We start from the raw sequence: 12284 nt of genomic DNA on the forward strand, positions 1-12284 counted from the left end.
AAGGTTCGCAAGTGAATTGATGCACTTTGCAGGGTAAGACCCGTTTTATTACAATAGAGATCTTGATTATCAATCAAATCATTTTGTATGGACACCGTCAGTTCGTTAAATAGCCACTGATGTCGCTACGATCGAGCCCAGAAATTCAACAAATGAAAACACAAAATAATAATATTACTAAATCGTTGACTGTCAAACATATTTATCATAATTGACTTGAGATATTATACTCTGGTTAATCAATGTTCAGTGTATTAAAAAAATAAAATAAGTGAAATTATCATCTGGTTCTGAAGCAGTTTTGAAAATCATCTTTTTGTCTGGACTTTTCAGGTAACAACTGTACAGTAATGAAATATTGGTTATTTCTTAATCTTATCTTTTCAGAAGCTTTACTTGCATTGCAGGTTCACAGATCATCTACAGCTAAACTCGTTCCCAGGTCTGTCAGCAGGATGTCAGTACACAGTCCTGACAGAATAACCCTATTGTGACCTCAAATAAACAAGCTCAGTGCTTAAAATGGTGTTTTAAATGATGGCCTATACCAGAAGTATGATTCCCCAGATACAATACATGTGTATATATACTCAGCACTAATGATTTCCCCAGATACAATACATTTTTAAACATACTCAGCACTCATGATTTCCCCAGATACAATATATGTGTATATATACTCAGCACTTATGATTTCCCCAGATACAATACATGTGTATATATACTCAGCACTAATGATTTCCCCAGATACAATACATGTATAAACATACTCAGCACTCATGATTTCCCCAGATACAATATATGTGTATATATACTCAGCACTCATGATTTCCCCAGATACAATACATGTGTATATATACTCAGCACTCATGATTTCCCCAGATACAATATATGTGTATATATACTCAGCACTCATGATTTCCCCAGATACAATACATGTGTATATATACTCAGCGCTCATGATTTCCCCAGATACAATACATGTATAAACATACTCAGCACTCATGATTTCCCCAGATACAATATATGTGTATATATACTCAGCACTCATGATTTCCCCAGATACAATATATGTGTATATATACTCAGCACTCATGATTTCCCCAGATACAATACATGTGTATATATACTCAGCACTCATGATTTCCCCAGATACAATATATGTGTATATATACTCAGCACTAATGATTTCCCCAGATACAATACATGTGTATATATACTCAGCACTCATGATTTCCCAAGATACATGTGTATATATACTCAGCACTCATGATTTCCCCAGATACAATATATGTGTATATATACTCAGCACTTATGATTTCCCCAGATACAATACATGTGTATATATACTCAGCACTTATGATTTCCCCAGATACAATACATGTGTATATATACTCAGCACTCATGATTTCCCCAGATACAATACATGTGTATATATACTCAGCACTCATGATTTCCCCAGATACATTATATGTGTATATATACTCAGCACTCATGATTTCCCCAGATACATGTGTATATATACTCAGCACTCATGATTTCCCCAGATACATGTATATATATACTCAGCACTCACGATTTCCCCAGATACAATACATGTATAAACATACTCAGCACTCATGATTTCGCCAGATACAATACATGTGTATATATACTCAGCACTCATGATTTCCCCAGATACATGTGTATATATACTCAGCACTCATGAGTTCCCTAGATACAATACATGTGTATATATACTCAGCACTCATGATTTCCCCAGATACATGTGTATATATACTCAGCACTCATGATTTCCCCAGATACAATACATGTGTATATATACTCAGCACTAATGATTTCCCCTGATACATGTGTATATATATATATACTCAGCACTAATGATTTCCCCAGATACAATACATGTGTATATATATACTCAGCACTAATGATTTCCCCAGATACAATACATGTATATATATATACTCAGCACTAATGATTTCTCAAGATACATGTGTATATATACTCAGCACTAAATATTTCCCCAGATACAATACATGTGTATATATACTCAGCACTAATGATTTCCCCAGATACAGTACATGTACCATATTTTCATTAGTAATGATTTCCCCAGAAGTAGTATAGACCGTGGTGATTCTGGCTCACTTCCACTGGAGCCAGATTTATATACCTATACTGCTACAACAGAGGGAATCTTTATGTATAAATGATGATGCGATTCAACGATCGTCATGAGTCGTATGAAAAGAATCATCAATATTAATTAATAATGGATAAAATTTACTATAGCCCACGAGGATATTGGAAAGGTATAGGAGCAATACAAAAATTGGCCACTGCGGCTAAGGTATCTAAAGATGTGGCCAAGGATTGGCTAAAGAAACAAGCGATGTGGCAAATATATTTACCGGCACCGCGTTAAAAAGAGGCCCACCGTAGTCAAGCTATCGTTGAAAGGTTTAACCGGACATTAGTGGAACGAAATGAAATCGGAACGATTAAGATCAACCGAATGGGTGACACGATTATGAGCTGTTGTATCAGCGCTGAATAATGAAGTAACAAGATTAATCGGGAAGAAACCATCCGATGCGATTAAAATGAAATCTGTAACTTCTGAATCTTCAGCCCCGAGGAGAGGCAAAAAACAAAAACTTCCGGATAGAGTAAGCGTAAGATATTTATACCAGCCCGGTGAACTGGAAGGAGGCCTACGTCGCGCAACCGATCCAATTTGGTCCCTTAAGATATATAACATTAGTCGGTTGGTTATGAAAGTAGGAGAGCCTATTCTTTATTATCTTAAAGATGGACCGGGCAGGGCATTTGTACAAGAAGAGTTGTTCATAGTTCCCAATGATACAGTATTACCACCATAGCCATAAGCATGGGTAGTTACACCATCCTTATCAATCCATCTCTTTGTATCTAAGGGGGATAATGATGACTTGTTCATACTTAATCCATATATTCTGTGATTGACACTTCTTAAAGTGTTCATCTTGTGTTTGAATGTTCTACCATTGAATAAAGCTTCTTTATACTGTTCGTGTTTGATATACTTTTTTACCATACTTCTTAACGCCTTTAGCTTTTCTTATCTCCCCATTATCAGACTTCTTTATAGAATCCATCTTAGATCTTAATCCGACATACTCCGCAATAGGGGTTCCAGCACATTCATCCTTCATCTTACCTAATACCTTTTTATTTACTATGCTGTGCAGTGGATTATCTTTTGGGTAATCGCTCGTATCATACATATCTATTTTTTCTGCCATATCTTTATATACATCCTTGGTTTGTATTTCCATCAACAAAGAATCTGTATCAGTATATAACACCTCACATCTATCACTGTATTGCTTCTTAAGTTTGTTGTAATAAAAGTCATACAATAAGTGTTTTGACAAGTCAAGAATACTCATACCAATGTACACCGGTCTGTTGAATGTTATATTACTCTTCTGAATATGTAGTGCAGCTAAGTTGTTATCGAATATCTTGCTTCTGTTAAAAGCCGAACTGGCTATAAGTTTCCTGAGTCTTTCTTCCTCATTAGATCTGACCAATTTAACATCAACACGCTTCCTTAGATTCTCCATAGTTTTACCAAATTCTGGTGAGGTGAAATTGGGTTTAACATCGCGTCCAAGATTATTGCACTTATATAGCAACGTGCATGTTCATGTGTGTGTGTGGCTGCTTGTACTAGTCCGGACTGATGCCGATTTATAGTGCTAGCTCACTGAGATACTATGCCGCAGTTTAACATGAATACCCCACTCAGACACAGTATACTGACTCCGAGCCGACCAGTCCTTGTTTTATCCCCTTAAAGCCGAGCACCAAACAGGGTAACAACAAGTACTATCTTTTAACGTCTTTTGGTATGACGAGGCCGGCGATTGAACCCCGGACCTTCCGCTCTCCGGGCGGACACTCTACCTCTAGACCATGGAGGCGTTCCTTACCAAATACTGAGTTATTCATGAGCTTATATAGGTTCTTTTCGAAATCGCTGGTAGCCATCTTTCTTAAATCTGTGTTCATCCTTATATAGGGCTCCATCCAAGGGCTTTGATCAAACTTTAGAACTCTGTGTATTTTCTTAAGTTTCATGCCTAATGATAGATATAACTGGAGATTTCTGTAGTGAACTATATATTTTGTCTTATCCATGAAATTTGGTACAAGTTTTTCTACGTTAGCTAACCTAGTATTGCCCATCAAGGAGTGTTTATATTCCGACATCCAATCTTTATTAACCATTAATCTTTCGGGAGCTAGCGGATAACTGTTATGGTCTTTGTGCACCTCTTTTGTATATTCCAAGTCAACTTATAGTATGTACCCTTTATTCGCATCAGAATCTGTGGGGATCAATATCACATCGATATCATTCACATCAACCCACTCAAAACCACCCGTGGGTAAAGGTTGACTCATAGCCCATCCGTACAAATTGTTGGTGTCGAGATATAATATGTGCGTATCGGGTTTACTCTGATCCTATGCTTCCACTAATTTATTTTTAGCCTTAGAATACCTCGTCATCGATATACCACCTCTTAATCCTTTCTCAACAAACAAGTGCATATCATAATCGGTGAGTAATTTTAGTTCTACACCAGTCTTCTTCAACAATACATCCCACGAAAGTCCGGGACTGGAATAGTACCATGCCGGGTCCAAGTCGTATTGTTTTAAACATGTCTTTCTAAATATCTCGAATATATCTGCGAGTAACAGTACATCTGTTTTTAAGTACTGTTCATGATAATCACCTAAATTCTTACAACCTAATTTATCCCACACCGTCAGAGCATGTTCATAATCAGCATCGGTTATTTTAGATTCTGTTAAGTTACTATAGAATGATCCAAGGGGTGGTAATTTAGTTTCATCAAATCTAGACCAATCATTCATATATTCGTAAGGATATACACCTTTTCTCAACAACAAATGACGAGTTATCTGATCAGTATATTGATTTGTTATTGCAAAGTCATCGGGATTGTTGGCATTAGCTAAATTGTCCAGGGAAGATAACAGAAACTGTACGGAGTCTATGAATTGAAGTCCATTACTTTGTTTTGTTCTAGCTTTCCCACCCTTGTCCGTATAATGTATAGTTTTCGTCAACGAGAATGAGATATATTTTTTCCATATTATTAGGAATGCACGTTAAGCCGTCATCGGTCTTTGAGATAGTTTGCATAATGAGATGAGAATCATATCCTCTAAGGTTGTGAAACACAACAGGAATGGGTATTGTTTGAGAATTCATTTTTAGTTTCAAGTTACACTCGTTATGCACGGCTCCTCGATATTACCTGTGACGTGACAATGATCTCTTATGGAATCCCCATTCAGGGGTTTATTACAAACATGACAACTCGTTGACTTCTTATAAGCCCTCCAATCATCCCTCGTCATACACATGGGTTTCTTACGCGATAAATTTTCCCTGATTATTCACTCTTCATTTTGTAGATATTCTAGGAACTTTCCCGCTGCATCGGGACCTCTATACATCATGGGAGGGTTTGTTTTCCCATCATACCTTACAACTATATATCCAAACCCACAAGGAATATGTTCTTGAGTTTTGTATGTAGAGCTACTATCAGTACTGTGTTCGGTATTTTCTATAGGTTTGATAAGTGCCTCGAAGTCAGCATAAATTATGTACGGTACTGGCATTTGATTACAATAACGCTCAAAGTTTAGTATATTTTTTCCCTCTTTAGGCATATCGATCCTGATAGCAGTCTGTCCAACACCTCTGCAGTCTTCTTTATGCGCTTCTAAAAGATCTTGTCTGCTGTACCCATGCAGGCATCTTTCACAGAAATATTTCTTTCCCACATGTTTTGTTTGATCGCATAATAGCCTGCTAAAACTCTTTATCCATGTATAATGATATTTACCATCTTTTTCGATCAGAAATGAATTGATTCTGGGAATATGTTCTGGGCCGGAGCTTATCCTGTGTACACCAATTCCTTTAGAAGAAATTCCGAAAACATTTATAGCTAAATTGTTTTACTTTTCCGCCTTATCAATTTGTGAGATTGGTGTAGGTTCATCTATACCATCAAGGTTGAGCCCATCGTTTAGAGGATAGCTTGAAGGTCTATCCGGATTTTTGTCTGCGGGGAACAAGGCAGATCTTATCATCATTCTGAAACAGTCATCGCCTTTATTTTTTACATTAAATATGGCTTTTTTCTTCTTGTAATACGAGGGTAAATCTATATAAGATCCACCTTTGAAAGGCATATAATTTTCTATATCTAAATATAAACTATCGATTCTATTCACTTCAATTGAAGCATCTAATGATGCACATATAGAATCAGATTTGGTTATAACTTGTTGACTGCTCCAGAAATAAGGTTCGGTATATTAGGTGTCATTTTTACTCAATGACATTTTAACCGTTAGCTGGTATTTTATACTATTTAAATCATCTAACTCATTAATTTTGCTCGATACGATGGGCTTATCATCATTAACATCCATGTTGGAATTAATATCCATCTTCCAACCTCTTAGATATTTACCAACGCCGGCTGTGGGTACAAATCTTAACTCAACTGGTTGATTTTTATCAACATCAACTGATTGATTTTTATCAACATTCAGTAAATCAATCAATTCAGCTTTTCTCATCGAGAATAACCTCTGGGATATCTCAATCGGATTGAAACAAACTTTTGCCACCAACAAATACAATCATTTAATGAATCATAGACATAAGAACTGCAACTGTAGTGTTATTATTGTCTTTGTACCAGACCATCTTGTGAACCTACCCATTGAAATCACCAGAAATGGACAAAACTGGCTATAGGGCAGTCATGAAGTACCTGCAACTGAAAGGGCTAACTCCAGCACAGACACATGCTGACATGGTCTCCACTTTAGGGGATGATGCCCCTTCCTTTTCAACTGTAAAGAAGTGGGCTGCAGAATTCAAGCTTGGCAGAGAGAGCCTTGACGATGACCCGCGTCCAGGAAGGCCTTCAACAACAACCATTCCGGAAAACTAACCTGGATGCATGACATGGTGATGGCTGATCGACGATTGACCACTCGACATATTGCCAGTGTTGTGGGAATCTCTCATGAGAGGGTTGAGCACATTTTCACCAACGAGTTGGGAATGACAAAAGTTTCTGCAAGATGGGTGCCAAAGCTCTTGACAGCGGATAAGAAACATGTCAGATTCCTGACAATTTATGCCGTTTTGAAGCAGATCCTGATGATTTTTTGGCCCGATTTGTAACCATGGATGAGACCTGGATTCATCACTTTCAACCAGAAACCAAAATTCAGTCTAAACAATGGAAGCATCGGGAATCACCAGCCCCCCAAAAAGCGAAGTCGGTTCCTTCTCCTGGAAAGGTGATGGCTTCAGTCTTTTGGGATTCCAAGGGTATTCTGCTGATTGACTATCTTGTAAAAAGCCAGACTATCAATGGAAGATATTATGCTGACCTACTGAGACAGTTGCGTGAAGCTATCAATGCTAAGCGATGGGGAATGCTCACTAAAGGAGTCCTGTTCCACCAACACAATGCTCCTGTTCACAAATCAGTGGTTGCCATGTCAGCGATCCATGATTGTGGCTTCGAACTCATTGACCATCCCCCTTATTCACCTGATTTGGCCCCGTCAGACTTCCACCTGTTTCCCAAAATGAAAAAGGAACTAGCCAGTCGCCATTTTCCTAGTAATGATGACGTCATTTCCGCCGTGAATGACTTTTTTAGGGTGGCTGAAGAAAATTTCTTCTTGACCGGCATCCAGGCCTTGCAGCATTGCTGGCAAAAGTGTGTAAACCTGGAAGGGGACTATGTGGAGAAATAAATGAAAACCATCGACTTGGTTCGGGTCTCTCACAGTTAGGCTTAGAACTTTTCAGCCAGCCCTCATTAAGCTCTTTTAAGCTCGTAGATCATAGCTGTGCTGTGTAATTGTATAGCTGAAAATTGCAACTACCGAAAACCCAAAAACTATAAACGCTATCTTGCGGTCTTTCTGAGCCTCTGACGGTGTATAAAAATGAGCGAGTGTTGGCCTTGGTATTGGGTCAAGTGTCTTTACGCATTAATAAAATCTAATCTCTCCATTTTACGCCTGGCCCATTGTGACTGGGCTGTTTCGAGTTGTTCTAATGCTCTATTATGTCGTTTACGCTCCTCTTCAATTTCTATAGCGTTTGATTCCCTCAGAGTAGAAAATAAATAATTACTCCCCGAAAAAGCTAGAGCATTAACAACAGCTCCACCCACCATCATCGAAATTGATGCCATACTATATGTTTATAAAATATTCAAATGTTTAATTACTTCATTATGTCTTCTGGGATAAGTGCTTGTTTGATTAGCATATTTTTTGTAGCCATTGCTAGGCCTACATCTAGAACCATCATACCGATATCATAACCATTAAATCTAGCTTGGGTGGTGTGGCTTTAGTAATCATTTTAGCTATACGGGTATAGCTGCTGAATGATATGATGCGTTTACAAACATTTTACCTTCTGTAACTGGAGTAGTCATTGCTTTCATAACATTACATGAGGGCTTAACTCTAATTGAACCTCATCTAATTTTTGAACTTGTGTAGTTTTCTCTTCTCTGGCCTTATAAAACAATACCGCTGCTATAGCAACAACCCTAGTACATAGGGAGCCTTTGCCTTCCTCGCTAGCACACCCTTTCCTCCAGCTGTGTCTTTTCAAGGATTCTTATAGTCACTCTGACTTGTGGTGCAATTGCTTGTGATGTTTCCTCGTTCACTTGTGGTGCAATCGGAGTTTCCTCGTTCACTTGTTGTATTTCTGTCTCCATTATTAGTAAGTAGGACGTATGTATAAATTGACAATACCTAGCCGTTATTAAAGCGGTGGTAAGTGGCGCTAAGAACATTCCGTATCTATGATAAAACTCACAGCTTACTACGCTTATAGCGTGTTCGATGAATGGATCTTTCTCGAGAGATTCGCATAAATACATACAATTTTCTGCCAGGATAGGAAGAAACGTACTAGCTACAACTGTGTATAGTTGTAACATAACAGAACCAATTGTTTTAGTCATGGTAGCTCCCAGTCTGCACTCGTAACGTGCGTATAGTTTTTAATTTTTTCATCAGTCATGTTATGAATTTTTTCAGTGGTATAATTTTCCCCAAATATTGGGAACATTTTCCACCGGCTACCAAAGCCGCGAGTCTTTCTCTATGTTTATCTAAAGATTTATTTACCATAGGTTCTGGCTCATCTTGGAGCAGTTGTTCGATAAATTCATCGCATTCCATAATGTAATACCTAAGGAAATATTTAAGTCTAACATAATGGAATATTGCATATCCAATACAGCCAGAAATAATAAACTGTTGCGAAAGAATGAGGATTTCAAACCACATTATTACATAATCACGGCTAATGTTCAATTTATCGCATTTTTGCTATATTTTTGCTATATTTCGCTTGATTTTGCTATATTTTTGCTATATTTTGCTATATGTTTGCTATATGTTTGCTATATTTTTGCTAAATTTTGCTAAGCAATTGCATAAGCAGTTGGTTGATCGGTTTTTAATACGAGTTTATAGTGCTTCGTTTCCGCTACCAGTTTTCTGACTTTATCTCGCTCGAGCTTGGTAGAAATAACATCATTTTCACGTAGACATTCCTCAAATGAATCCGGTCTTTGCAATGAAACAGGGCTACCCATTTGGTCTGCTCTCTCAGATCTTTCAGAACAGAGTTGTATTTTTGAGTAAGTACCCAAATGCTTTGCTCCATATGCCGTCTGGAGAATGCTAAATATGAAAGCATATCTTTCTTTTTGGTAAGTTCTTTACTCACACTGCAGTTGTCTATTATGAAAAGTGTTGATTCTCCTTTGTATTTTTCGTGGCATACTCGTAAACAGTCTTGTAAACGATCGCCCTGATCAACTTTGCACACCCTGGGATGATTCATTACCTAATCTCTCAATAGGTATGTTTTATTACCGTTTACAGTCGAGAACAGAATAATAATATGGTCGAAAACATTCCAATAATGACTTTGTAAAATATCAAGAATTAAAAGCTGTTTTTCCCCAACCCATTTTCCCGCAGATGATAGCGCAGTGTGGTTCTTTAGGTAAAAGATTATTAATAGATCACTTGCATGAATCTTCCATTCTGTATATTAAGTTGCGTGTCCATAATCACGTACAAATATATGTTTAATTTACCAGCCACTTCGAAGAGCTTCCTTATCTGTATAGTAACACCCTCACTGGCATTTTCTATTCTCCGCCCACTACCGTGTAGTTGGTCATCATCTGTAGTTCGTATGTCGAGCCATAGCGCATACTTCGTAGTTAGGAATTCAGCGAGCGATACATCCCCGAGAGACAAATCTTTCACAACCACGTTAACTTCTGGGCTTTGTTTTATGGAAGGGAGTTTTTTAATCTCATCCCACTGTTAATATGCTCGCATGCCTTGACTATATAGTTAATTAGGCACGCCCTTGATAGTCAATTCTACTTTTGTAATCTTGGGATTGTAGAACTTCTCAGTATCTCTTGCAAATGTTTTAGAAGGGTCCTCAAACAACATTAAAATACCCTTCAATGATCTCGCGGGGACGTTTAGATTGATATTCCACGTCGTATCTCTTTTGTTCCTGGTGATCTTTTGGTGTCGAAGCACGCGATCGTACAAAATGGCTACACTTCCGGTATACTGGTTACGAATTTGTCTGCCTAATTCAGAATCTGTTATCATATCATACTCCAGTGAGATATTATCAATAGAATAGCTAGCATCTTCAGCAGCTTTGATTACTCTGCTGTAGTCATTAAAAGTGAGTTCGTATTCTAACCTATCGCCTAGGGATGCTTGATCAAAGGGCATGTGACTATCTAGTAATTCAAAGTCAAGCGGAATATAGAATCGGTTACCTAATGCATCAGCAAAAGCTTTATCTTCTACGATGGTATTATCGCCACTATCAGCACCCACACGCACGCTCTATGTGTTCCGATTACAAATACCTTGGTACTGTAAGTTTTCTTGTTCTTCAGCCATTCTCCAGATATCCATGTAACAGAAGTATACATCGCTATCGTCAATACTCCAAACTTCATTACCGCAAATTTTAATTGCAATTTTCTTAACAAACGCACGACCTATGTTCTGAACAAGCTCTCTGTTAGCGTCGGCAGAAGTCAACTTAATTCTAAATGATAGTCGTGCAGTTCCTGGAACTATGACATCGTGAGCGCCTAGATTAGGAAAGCGAACCAGAAGTGTTTGATCCTGATCAATGGTACTCGGGTTATTAGTTATAGTTACAGACTGGCGAATTGCTTTGACTCCTAATGGATCCTGAAGTCTATGTTGCGTGTTTAACTTGCGTCCGCATTGCAAAGACATTGTTTATATTGAAATTATGTAACCTTTAATATAAAAATGAATGATTTTAATCTGATAAACTGATACTAGTACAATCAAAGAGGGTACTGACGAAACCAGCTTTATGAATCTTAACGATGAACTTTTGAAACCAGCTGTTAATGATTATTAAGATGCCTTAAAAGAAACTCCTATTGGTCATGACTATTCAAAGTTTACGATAGATAGTAAAGGAATATTGCAACTGCGAGGCTCTCCGGATATTGATCTTATGAATTCTCGTACTCCTAAGCCCCTAGCCTTGTCTACGATAGCCAGTAAATATGGCATCAATATTGTTCATAATTAATTAGGTTTTGTAGACTAGTCACAAGAAAAACTTTCTGCGAAGACTACTAAAGTTCTTCAGACTATGCGTGATGAACTCGGTGCCATAGATAAAGATAATTTGGAAGAACGCGCATAGCTGCCCTCGGACAAATCTTGGATACCTACTATGATAGTTCCACGTTACAGGTACCATCCTCGCGGCTCAGTATTAAGGAATTACGAGGCCTTGACAAGGCAATGCAAACAATGCGGGGAGAACTCATCAATAATATAGCCAAGCTATCTGAAATTGACAAGCATATAGCTTATGAGAAAACAAAACTTGAACAGGCAGATGATGAATTCAGTAGACCCCGCATTGCGGAAAGATTGCGTAACTTAGAAAACGAAAGATTCGCCCGCCTCGAAGCGGCTTCCACAAATAGAAAGGCACTTCGTTCACAAATCAGTTGAATTCGAGAAACTATCGATCAAGTCCTCAACGATGATACCACACTGGCCGATAAAATTAAAACATTGTT

At 37.9% G+C, this 12284-nt stretch overlaps 1 protein-coding gene across 1 annotated transcript in view; it reads right to left on the reverse strand.

Moving 5' to 3' along the window:
- Positions 1–12284, reverse strand: part of LOC124116048 (pyridine nucleotide-disulfide oxidoreductase domain-containing protein 2-like) — a 72802-nt gene that overhangs the window by 55270 nt on the left and 5248 nt on the right. The window lies entirely within an intron of this gene.

The sequence above is a fragment of the Haliotis rufescens genome, unplaced genomic scaffold (assembly GCF_023055435.1).
Source record: "Haliotis rufescens isolate VD_foot unplaced genomic scaffold, xgHalRufe1.0.p SCAF_12, whole genome shotgun sequence".
NCBI classification, from domain to species: domain Eukaryota; kingdom Metazoa; phylum Mollusca; class Gastropoda; order Lepetellida; family Haliotidae; genus Haliotis; species Haliotis rufescens.